The sequence below is a fragment of the Aristolochia californica genome, unplaced genomic scaffold, assembly GCF_029961685.1.
Source record: "Aristolochia californica isolate CCGP_79_NKW_82.1479 unplaced genomic scaffold, dmAriCali1.0.hap1 SCAF_2, whole genome shotgun sequence".
In the NCBI taxonomy this organism is placed as follows: Eukaryota; Viridiplantae; Streptophyta; class Magnoliopsida; order Piperales; family Aristolochiaceae; genus Aristolochia; species Aristolochia californica.
The window spans coordinates 27,983,733-27,996,800 of NW_027181881.1; positions in this window are offsets into that span (position 1 = coordinate 27,983,733).

Below are 13,068 nucleotides of genomic sequence, written 5' to 3' on the forward strand. Positions count from 1 at the left end.
AAATTATTTAACGCACTAAAAATAAACACCCAGGTTTTGTAATACATGTTTGGAAAATTCCACTAGTACAACCCCTAATAATAAGCTTGGTAGAATTTTATAGGAAAGGGACTCCTAACTAATCCTAACATGCTTTAAATGTGGTGGATATGCATGCCAGAAACATGTTGAGGACGCAAGTGTACTAGTGATACAAAAATATGGAGTAGAAAAAATAAAATTCTCAAGTGGTTGGATAATTACGAGAGCCAAAAAAGATGTTCAAATTCTCAGCATTTGTGCATTTCCATTTAGGATGTTCAAATTTGTTCTTAGATCCAAACATGAGTTTTCACTCTCCCATTTTTCTCGAAAACAAAAAAGATATAACGCATAACAAAATGAAAATTTTAGAGTTCATGTATGCAAAAAAAATTGAAAATTATTTCACGCACCAAAAATGAACTCCAAGGTTTTGTTATCCATGTTTGGAAAATTCCACTATTACAACCCCTAGTAATAAGCTTGGTGGAATTTTATAGGGAAGGGACTTCTAACTGAGCCTAACATGCTTTAAATGTGGTGGATCTGCATGCCAGGAAAATGTTGAGGATGTAAGTGGACCAAGTGATCCAAAAATTTGAAGGAGTAGGGAAAATAAAATTCTCAAATGGTTGGATATTTACAAGAGCCAAACAACCCACTTTTTGCCTATCCATGAAAATCAGAGATACTTTTTGCAACTATCTCTCTCAGAATTTTTGCACTTCCATTTTGGATGTTCAAAATTTGTTTTCAAATCCAAACTTGAGTTTTCACTCTCCCATTTTTCTCATAAAAAAAAAGATATAAGGAATAACTAAATGAAAATTTTAGAGTTCATGTATGCAAAAAAATTTGAAAATTATTTCACGCACTAAAAATGAACACCAAGGTTTTGTTATCCAAGTTTTTGAAATTCCACTAGTACAACCCCTAGTAATAAGCTTGGTGGAATTTTATAGGAAAGGGACTTCTAACTGATCCTAACATGCTTTAAATGTGGTGGATTTGCATGTCAGGAACATGTTGAGGATGCAAGTGGACCTAGTGATCCTAAAATTTCAGGGAGTAGAAAAAATCAAATTTTCCACTGGTTTGATATTTACCAGAGCCAAATAACCCACTTTTTGCCTTTCCGTAAAAATCACAGATATTTACTGGAACTATATATCTCAGCATTTGTGCATTTCCATTTTGGATGTTCAAAATTTGTTTTCAGATCCAAACATGAGTTTTCACTCTCCCATGTTTCTCGTAAACAAAAAAGATATATGGCCTAACAAAATGAAAATTTTAGAGTTCATGTATAAAAAAAAATTTGAAAATTATTTGACGCATTAAAAATGAACTCCAAGGTGTTGTTATAAATGTTTGTGAAATTCCACTAGTACAACCCCTAATAATAAGCTTGGTGGAATTTTATAGGAAAGGGACTTCTAACTGATCCTAAGATGCTTTAAATGTGGTGGATATGCATGCCAGAAACATGTTGAGGATGCAAGTGGATCTAGTGATCCAAAAATTTCTTGGAGTAGAAAAAATCAAATTCTCAAATGGTTGGATATTTACCTGAGCCAAGCAACCCACTTTTTGCCAATCCTGAAAAATCACAGATACTTTTTGGAACTATCACTCTCACCACTTGTGCATTTCCATTTTGGATGTTCAAAACTTGTTTTCAGATCAAAACTTGAGTTTTCACTCTCCCATTTTTCTCGTAAACAAAAGAGGAATCAGGCATAACAAAATGAAATTTTAAAGTTCATGTATGCAAAAAAAAATGAAAATTATTTCACGCAATAAAAATGAACTCCTAGGTTTTGCTATCCATGTTTTGGAAATTCCACTTGTACAACCCATAATAATAAGTTTGGTGGAATTTTATAGGAAAGGGGCCGCTAACTGATCCTAACAAGCTTTCAATGTGGTGGATATGCATGCCAGGAACATGTTGAGGATGCAAGTGGACCTAGTGATCCAAAGATTTCAAGGAGTAGAAAAAATCAAATTCTCAAGTGGTCGGATATGTACCAAAGCCAAACAAAACACTTTTTGCCTATCCTTAAAAAATACAGATACTTTTTGGAACTATCTCTCTTAGCATATGTGCATTTCCATTTTGGATGTTCAAATTTGTTCTCAGATCCAAACCTGAGTTTTCACTCTCCCATTTTTCTCGTAAACAAAAAAGATATAAGGCCTACCATAATGAAAATTAAAAAGTTCAATTATGCAAAAAAATTTGAAAATTATTTCACGTTTTAAAAATGAACTCCAACGTTTTGTTATCCATGTTAGGGAAATTCCACTAGTACAACCCCTAATAATAAGCTTGGTGGAATTTTATAGGAAAGGGACTTCTAACTGATCCTAACATGCTTTAAATGTGGTGGATATGCATGCCAGAAACATGTTGAGGATGCAAGAGGACCTAGTGATCCAAAAATTTTAACGAGTAGAAAAAAACTAATTCTCAAGTGGTTGGATATTTACTAGAGCCAAACAACCCACTTTTTCCCTATCCTTAAAAATCATAGATACTTTTTGGAACTATCCCTCTCAGCATTTTGGCATTTCCTTTTAGGATGTTCAAAATATTTTTTCAGATCCAAACTTGAGTTTTCACTCTCCCATTTTTCTCGTAAACAAGAAAGATATAAGACATAAGAAAATGAAAATTTTAGAGTTCATGTATGGTAAAAAATTAGAAAATTATTTAATGCACGAAAAATGAACTCCAAGGTTTTGTTAACCATGTTTGGGAAATTCCACTAGTACCACCCCTAATAATAAGCTTGGTGGAATTTTTCAGGAAAGGGACTTCTAATTGATCGTAACATGCTCAAAATGTGGTGGATATGCATGCCACAAACATGTTGAGGATGCAAGAGGACCTAGTGATCCAAAAATTTCGAGTAGAAAAAATCAAATTCTCAACTGGTTGGATATTTACCAGAGCCAAACAAACCACTTTTTGCCTATCCTAAAAAATCACAAATACTTTTTGGAACAATTTCTCTCAGCATTTGTGCATTTCCATTTTGGATGTTCAAATTAGTTTATAGATCCAAACGTGAGTTTTCACTCTCCCATTTTTCTCGTAAACAAAAAAGATATAAGGCATAAAAAAATGAAAATTTTAGAGTTCATGTATGCAAAAAAAATTTAAAATTATTTCATGCACTAAAAATGAACTCCAAGATTTTATTTTCCAAGTTTGGGAAATTCCACTACTACAACCCCTAGTAATAAGCTTGGTGGAATTTTATAGGAATGGGACTTCTAACTGATCCTAACATGCTTTAAATGTGGTGGATATGCATGTCAGGTAGATGTTGAGGGTGCAAGTGGACCTAGTGATCCAAAATTTTGAATGGCTAGAAAAAATCAAATTCTCAAGTGGTTGGATATTTACCAGAGCCAAACAACCCACATTTTGCCTATACTTAAAAATCACAGATACTTTTTGGAACTATCTCTCTCTGCATTTGTGCATTTCCAGTTTGGATGTTGAAAATTTCTTCCTAAATCCAAACATGATTTTTCACTTTCCCATTTTTCTCGTAAACAAAAAAGATATAAGGCTTAACAAAATGAAAATTTTAGATTTCAAGTATGCAAAAAAATTTGAAAATTATTTCACGCACTAAAAATGAACTCCAAGGTTTTGTTATCAATGTTTGGGAAATTCTACTAGTACAAGCCCAAATAATAAGCTTGGTGGAATTTCGTAGGAAAGAGACTTCTAACAGATCCAAACATGCTTTAAATGTGGTGGATAAGCATGCCAGAAACATGTTAAGGATGCAAGTGGAACAATAGATCCAAAAATTTCAAGGAGTAGAAAAAATCAAATTCTCAAGTGGTTGGATATTTACCTGAGCCAAACAACCCACTTTTTGCCTATCCTTCAAAAAAATCACAGATACTTTTTGGAACTATCTCTCTCAACATTTGTGCATTTCCATTTTGGATGTTCAAATTCGTTTTCAGATCCAAATTTGAGTTTTCACTGTCCCATTTTTCTCGAAAACAAAAAAACATAAGGCATAACAAAATGAAAATTTTAGACTTCATGTATGCAAACAAATTTGAAAATCATTTCACGCACTAAAAATGAACTCCATGGTTTTGTTATCAATGTTTGGGAAATTCCACTAGTACAACCCCTAATAATAAGCTTTGTGGAATTTTATAGGAAAGGGACTTCTAACTGATCCTAACATGCTTTAAATGTGGTGGATATGCATGCCAGAAACATGCTGAGGATGCAAGTGGACCTAGTGATCCAAAAATATCAAGGATTAGAAAAAATCAAATTCTCAAGTGGTTGGATATTTACCAGAGCCAAACAACCCACTTTTTGCCTATCCAAAAAAATCACAGATACTTTTTGGAACTATCTCTCTCAGCATTTGTGCATTTCCATTAGGATGTTCAAATTTGTTTTCACATCCAAACTTGAGTTTTCATTCTCACATTTTTCTCGTAAACAAAAAAGATATAAGGCAAAACAAAATGAACATTTTAGAGTTCATGTATGCAAAAAAAATTGAAAATTATTACACGCACTAAAAATGAACTGCAAGGTTTTGTTATCCATGTTTGGGAAATTCCACTAGTACAACAACTAATAATAAGAATGGTGGAATTTTATTGGAAATGGACTTCTAACTGATCCTAACATGCTTTAAATGTGGTGGATATGCATGCCAGAAACATGTTGAGGATGCAAGTGGACCTAGTGATCCCAAAATTTCAAGGAGTACAAAAAATCAAATTCTCAAGTGGTTGGATATTTACCATTGCCAAACAACCCACTTTTTGCCTATCCTTAAAAATCACAGATACTTTTTGGAACTCTCTCTCTCAGCATTTGTGCATTTCCATTTTGGATGTTCAAAATTTGTTTTCAAATCCAAACTTGAGTTTTCACTCTCCCATTTTTCTCATAAGCAAAAAAGATATAAGGGATAAAAAAATGAATATTTTAAAGTTCATGTATGCAAAAAAATTTGAAAATTATTTCAAGCACTATAAATCAACTCCAAGGTTTTGCTATCCTTGTTCGGCAAATTCCACTAGTACAACCCCTAATAATAAGCTTGGTGGAATTTTATAGGAAAGGGACTTCTAACTGATCCTAACATGCTTTAAATGTAGTGGATATGCATGTCAGGAACATGTTGTGGATGCAAAGGGACCTAGTGATCCAAAAATTTCAAGTTGAAAAAATCAAATTCTCAAGTGGTTGGGGATTTTCCAGTGCCAAACAAGCCAGTTTTTGCCTATCCATAAAAATCACAGATACTTTTTGGAACTATCTCTCTCAGCATTTGTGCATTCCCATTTTGGATGTTTAAAATTTGTTTTCAAATCCAAACTTGAGTTTTTACTCTTCCATTTTTCTCGTAAAAAAAATATAAGGCATAACAAAATGAAAATTTTAGAGTTTATGAACGCAAAAAAAATTAAAAATTATTTCACCCACTAAAAATGAACTCCAAGGTTTTATTATCTATCTTTGGGAAATTCCACTAGTAGCACCCCTTATAAGAAGCTTTGTAGAATTTTATAGACAAGGGACTTCTAACGTATCCTAACATGCTTTAAATGTGGTGGATATGCATGCCAAAAACATGTTTAGGATGCAAGTGGACCTAGTGATCCAAAAATTTTGAGTAGAAAAAATCAAATTCTCAAGTAGTTGGATATTTTCCAGAGCCAAACAACCCACTTTTTGCAATTCATTAAAAGTCACAGATACTTTTTGGAACTATCTCTCTCAGCATTTATGCATTTTCATTTTGGATGTTCAAATTTGTTTTAAAATCCAAAATTGAGTTTTCACTCTCCCATTTTTCTCGTAAGCAAAAAAGATATAAGGCATAACAAAATTAAAATGTTATAGTTCATGTATGCAAAAAAACTTGAAAATTATTTCACGCACTAAAAATGAACTTCAAGGTTTTGTTATCCAAGTTTGGGAAATTCCACTAGTACAAACCCTAATAATAATCTAGGTGGAATTTTATAGGAAAGGGACTTCTAACTGATCCTAACATGCTTTAAATGTGTTGGATATGCATGTGAGGAACATGTTGAGGATGCAAGTGGAACAAGTGATCCAAAAATTTCAAGGAGTATAAAAAATCAAATTCTCAAGTGGTTGGATATTTACCAGAGCCAAACAACCCACTTTTTGCCTATCCTTCAAAAAAATCACAGAAACTTTTTAGAACTATCTCTCTCAGCATTTGTGCATTTCCATTTTGGATGTTCAAAATTTGTTTTTAGATCCAAACTTGAGTTTTCACTCTCCCATTTGTCTCGTAAAAAAAAAGGATATAAGGAATAACTAAATGAAAATTTTAGATTTCATGTATGCAAAAAAATTTGAAAATTATTTACCGCACTAAAAATGAACTCCAAGGTTTTGTTATCCAAGTTTTTGAAATTCCATTAGTAAAACCCCTAAGAATAAGCTTGGTGGAATTTTATAGGAAGGGGACTTCTAACTGATCCTAACATGCTTTAAATGTGGTGGATATGCATGCCAGAAACATGTTGAGGATGCAAGTGGAGCTAGTGATCCAAAAATTTCAAGGATTAGAAAAAATCAAATTCTCATGTGGTTGGATATTTAGCATAGCCAAAACCCCCACTTTTTCCCAATCCTTAAAAATCACAGATACTTTTTGGAACTATCTCTCTCAGCATTTGAGAATTTCCATTTTGGATGTTCAAAATTTGTTTTCAGATCCAAACTTGAGTTTTCACTCTCCCATTTTTCTCATAAATAAAAAAGATATAACACATAAAAAAATTAAAATTTTAGAGTTCATGTATGCAAAAAAAATTGAAAAAATTTTCACCCTCTAAAAATGAACTCCAACGTTTTGTTATCCATGTTTGGGAAATTCCACTAGTAGCACCCCTAATAATAAGCTTTGTGGAATTTTATAGGCAACGGACTTCTAACGTATCCTAACATGCTTTAAATGTGGTGGATATGCATGCCAGAAAAATGTTTAGGATGCAAGAGGACCTAGTGATCCAAAAATTTCGAGTAGAAAAACTCAAATTCTCAAGTAGTTGGATATTTTCTAGCGCCAAACAACCCACTTTTTTCAAATCATTAAAAGTCATAGATACTTTTTGAAATTATCTCTCTTAGCATTTGTGCATTTCCATTTTGGATGTTCAAATTTGTTTTAAGATCCAAACTTGAGTTTTCACTCTCCCATTTTTCTCGTAAACAAAAAAGATATAAGGTATAACAAAATGAATATTTTAGAGTTCATGTATGCCAAAAAAATTAAAAATTATTTCACGCACTAAAAATGAACTTCAAGGTTCTGTTATCCAAGTTTGGGAAATTCCACTAGTACAACCCTAATAATAAGCTTGGTGGAATTTTATAGGAAAGGGACTTCTAACTGATCCTAACATGCTTTAAATGTGGTGGATATGCATATCAGGAACATGTTGAGGATGCAAGTGGAACTAGTGATCCAAAAATTTCAAGGAGTACAAAAAATCAAATTCTCAAGTGGTTGGATATTTACCAGAGCCAAACAACCCACTTTTTGCCTATCCTTCAAAAAAATCACATATACTTTTTGGAACTATCTCTCTCAGGATTTGTGCATTTCCATTTTGGATGTTCAAAATTTGTTTTCAGATCCGTACTTGAGTTTTCACTCTCCCATTTTTCTCGTAAACAAAAAAGATAAAAGGAATAACTAAATGAAAATTTTAGAGTTCATGTATGCAAAAAAATTTGAAAATTATTTACCGCACTAAAAATGAACTCCAAGGTTTTGTTATCCAAGTTTTCGAAATTCCACTAGTACAACCCCTAGTAATAAGCTTGCTGGAATTTTCTAGGAAAGGGACTTCTAACTGATCCTAACATGCTTTAAATGTGGTGGATTTGCATGTCAGGAACATGTTGAGGATGCAAGGGGGCCTAGTGATCCAAAAATTTCAAGGAGCAGAAAAAATCAAATTCTCAAGTGGTTGGATATTTACCAAAGCCAAACAAAACACTTTTTGCCTATCCTTCAAAAAAATCACACATACTTTTTGGAACTATCTCTCTCAGCATTTGTGCATTTCCATTTTGGATGTTCAAAATTTTTTTTCAGATCCAAACTTGAGTTTTCACTCTCCCAATTTTTTCGTAAACAAAAAGGATATCAGGCATAGCAAAATGAAAATTTTAGAGTTCATGAATGCAAAAAGATTTGAAAATTATTTCACGCACTAAAAATGAACTCCTAGGTTTTGCTATCCATGTTTGGGAAATTCCACTTATACAACCCCTAATAATAAGCTTGGTCGAATTTTATAGGAAAGGGACCCCTAACTGATCCTAACAAGCTTTCAATATGGTGAATACGCATGCCAGGAACATGTTGAGGATGCAAGTGGACCTAGTGATCCAAAAATTTCAACGAGTAGAAAAAATCAAATTCTCAAGTGCTTGAATATTTACCAGAGCCAAACAAAACACTTTTTGCCTATCCTTAAAAATCACAGATACTTTTTGGAACTATCTCTCTCAGCATTTGTGCATTTCATTTTGGTTGTTCAAATTTGTTCTCAGATCCAAACATGAGTTTTCACTCTCCCATTTTTCTCGTAAACAAAATGGATATAAGGCATAACAAAATGAAAATTTAAGAGTTCATGTATGCAAAAAAAATTTAAAATTATTTCACGCACTAAAATTGAACTCCAAGATTTTGTTATCCAAGTTTGGGAAATTCCACTAGTACAACCCCTAGTAATAAGCTTGGTGGAATTTTATAGGAAAAGGGACTTCTAACTGGTCCTAACATGCTTTAAATGTGGTGGATATGCATGTCAGGAACATGTTGAGGATACAAGTGGAACTAGTGATCCAAAAATTTCAATGAGTATAAAAAATAAAATTCTCAAGTGGTTGGATATTTACCAGAGCCAAAGAACCCACTTTTTGCCAATCCATCAAAAAAATAACATATACTTTTTGGAACTATCTCTCTCAGCATTTGTGCATTTCCATTTTGGATGTTCAAAATTTGTTTTCAGATCCAAACTTGGGTTTTCACTCTCCCATTTTTCTCGTAAACAAAAAAGATAAAAGGAATAACTAAATGAAAATTTTAGAGTTCATGTATGGAAAAAAATTTGAAAATTTTTTACCGCACTAAAAATGAACTCCAAGGTTTTGTTATCCAAGTTTTCGAAATTCCACAAGTACAACCCCAAGTAATAAGCTTGCTGGAATTTTCTAGGAAAGGGACTTCTAACTGATCCTAACATGCTTTAAATGTGGTGGATTGGCATGTCAGGAACATGTTGAGGATGCGAGTGGACCTAGTGATCCAAAAATTTCAAGGAGTAGAAAAAATCAAATTTTCAAGTGGTTGGATATTTACCAGAGCCAAATAACCCACTTTTTGCCTTTCCTTAAAAATCACAGATATTTCTTTGAACTATATCTCTCATCATTTGTGCATTTCCATTTTGGATGTTCAAAATTTTTTTTCAGACCCAAACATGAGTTTTCACTCTCCAATTTTTCTCGTAAACAAAAAAGATATATGGCATAAGAAAATGAATATTTTAGAGTTCATGTATGCAAAAAAAATTTGAAAATTATTTCACGCATTAAAAATGAACTCCAAGGTTTTGTTATAAATGTTTGTGAAATTCCACTAGTAAAACCCCTAAAAATAAGCTTGGTGGAATTTTATAGGAAAGGGACTTCTAACTGATCGTTACATGCTTTAAATGCGGTGGATATGCATGCAAGAAACATGTTGAGGATGCAAGTGGACCTAGTGATCCAAAATTTTCAAGTAGAAAAAATCAAATTCTCAAGTGGTTGGAGATTTTCCAGTGCCAAACAAGTCAGTTTTTGCCTATCCTTAAAAATCACAGATACTTTTTGGAACTATCTCTCTCAGCATTTGTGCATTCCCATTTTGGATGTTCAAAATTTGTGCATTCCCATTTTGGATGTTCAAAATTTTTTTTCAGATCCTAAATTGAGTTTTCACTCTCCCTTTTGTCTCGTAAACGAAAAAGATATAAGGCATAACAAAACGAAATTTTTTGATGTCATATACACTCAAAAATTTGAAAATTATTTCACGCTCTAAAAATGAAATCCAAGGTTTTGTTATTAATGTTTGTGAAATTCCACTAGTACAACCCCTAATAATAAGCTTGGTGGAATTTTATAGGAAAGGGACTTCTAACTGATCGTGACATACTTTAAATGTGGTGGAAATGCATGCCAGAAACATGCTGAGGATGCAAGTGGATCTAGTGATCCAAAAATTTCAAGGAGTTGAAAAAATCAAATTCTCAAGTGGTTGGATATTTACCAGAGCTAAACAAAATAGTATTTTCCTATCCTTAAAAATCATAGATACTTTTTGGAACTATCTCTCTCAGCATTTGTGCATTCCATTTTGGATGTTCAAAATTTTTTTTCAGATCCAAACTTGAGTTTTCACTCTCCCATTTTTCTCGTAAACAAAAAAGATATCAGGCATAACAAAATGAAAATTTAAGAGTTCATGTATTCAAAAAAATTTGAAAATTATTTCATGCACTAAAAATGAAATCCTTGGTTTTGCTGTCCAAGTTTGGGAAATTCCACTAGTACAACCCCTAATAATAAGCTTGGTGGAATTTTATAGGAAAGGGACCTCTAACTGATCCTAACAAGTTTTGAATGTGGTGGATATGCATGCCAAGAACATGTTGAGGATGCAAGTGGACCTAGTGGTCCGAAAATTTCAAAGAGTATAAAAAATCAAATTCTGAAGTGGTTCGTTATTTACAAGAGCCAGAAAAAACACTTTTTGCCTATCCTTAAAAATCACAGATAGTTTTTGGAAATATCTCTCTCAGCATTTGTGCATTTCCATTTTGGATGTTCAAATTTGTACTTAGATCCAAACATGAGTTTTCACTCTCCCATTTTTCTCGTAAACAAAATAGATATAAGGCATAACAAAATGAAAATTTTAGAGTTCATGTATGCAAAAAAATTTAAAATTATTTCACACACTAAAAATGAATTCCATGATTTTGTTATCCAAGTTTGGGAAATTCCACCAGTACAACACCTAGTAATAAGCTTGGTGGAATTTTATATTAAAGGGACTTGTAACAGATCCTAACATGCTTTAAATGTGGTGGATATGCATGTCAGGAGCATGTTGAGGATGCAAGTGGACCTAGTGATCCAAAAATTTCAAGGAGTAGAAAAAATCAAATTCTCAAGTGGTTGGATATTAACCAAAGCCAAAAAACCAACTTTTTGCCTATCCTTAAAATCACGAATACTTTTTGGAACTATGTCTCTCAGCGTTGGTGCATTTCCATTTTGGATGTTCAAAATTTCTTTTCAAATCCAAACCTGAGTTTTCACTCTTCCATTTTTCTCGTAAACAAAAAAGATATAAGGTATAACAAAATGAAAATTTTAGATTTCATGTATGAAAAAAAAATTGAAAATTATTTCAGGCACTAAAAAAGAACTCCAAGGTTTTGTTATCCATGTTTGGGAAATTCCACTAGTACAACCCCTAATATTAAGCTGGGTGAAATTTTATAGGAAAGGGACTTATAACTGATCGTGACATGCTTTAAATGTGGTGCATATGCATGCCAGAAACATGTTGAGGATGCAAGTGGATCTAGTGATCCAAAAATTTCAAGGAGTTGAAAAAATCAAATTTTCAAGTGGTTGGATAATTACCAGAGCCAAACAAAACACTTTTTGCCTATCCTTAAAAATCATAGATCTTTTTTGGAACTATCTCTCTCAGCATTTGTGCATTTCCATTTTGGATGTTCAAAATTTCTTTTCAAATCCAAAGTTGAGTTTTCACTCTCCCATTTTTCTCGTAAACAAAAAAGATACCAGGCATAACAAAATGAAAATTTTAGAGTTCATATATGCAAAAAAATTTGAAAATTATTTCACGCACTAAAAATGAACTCCTAGATTTTGCTATCCATGTTTGGGAAATTCCCCTACTACAACCCCTAATAATAATCTTGGTGGAATTTTATAGGAAAGGGACCTATAACTGATCCTAACAAACTTTGATTGTGGTGGATATGCATGCCAGGAACATGTTGAGGATGCAAGTGGACCTAGTGATCCAAAAATTTTCAAGGAGCAGAAAAAATCAAATTCTCAAGTGGTTGGACATTTACCAGAGCCAAAAAAACACTTTTTGCCTATCCTTAAAAATCACAGATACTTTTTGGAACTATCTCTCTCAGCATTAGTGCATTTCCATTTTGGATATTCAAATTTGTTCTCAGATCCAAAAATGAGCTTTCACTCTCCCATTTTTCTCGTAAACAAAATTGATATAAGGCAGAACAAAATGAAAATTTTAGAGTTCATGTACTCAAAAAAAATTTAAAATTATTTCACGCACTAAAAATGAACTCCAAGATTCTGTTATCCAAGTTTGGGAAATTCCACTAGTACAACCCCTAGTAATAAGCTTGGTCAAATTTTATAGGAAAGGGACTTCTAACTGATCCTAACATGCTTTAAATGTGGTGGATATGCATGTCAGGAACATGTTGAGGATGCAAGTGGACCTAGTGATCCAAAAATTTCAAGGAGTAGAAAAAATCAAATTCTCAAGTGGTTGGATATTTACCAAAGCCAAACAACCCACTTTTTGCCTATCCTTAAAAATCACAGATACTTTTTAGAACTATCTCTCTCAGCATTTGTGCATTACCATTTTGGATGTTGAAAATTTGTTTTCAAATCCAAACTTGAGTTTTCACTCTCCCATTTTTCTTGTAAACAAAAAAGATATAAGGCATAACAAAATGAAAATTTTAGATTTCATGTATCCAAAAAAATTTGAAAATTATTTCACGCACTAAAAAAGAACGCCAAGGTTTTGTTATCCATGTTTGGGAAATTCCACTATTACAACCTTTAATAATAAGCTTGGTGGAATTTTGCAGGAAAGAGACTTCTAACTGATCCAAACATGCTTTGAA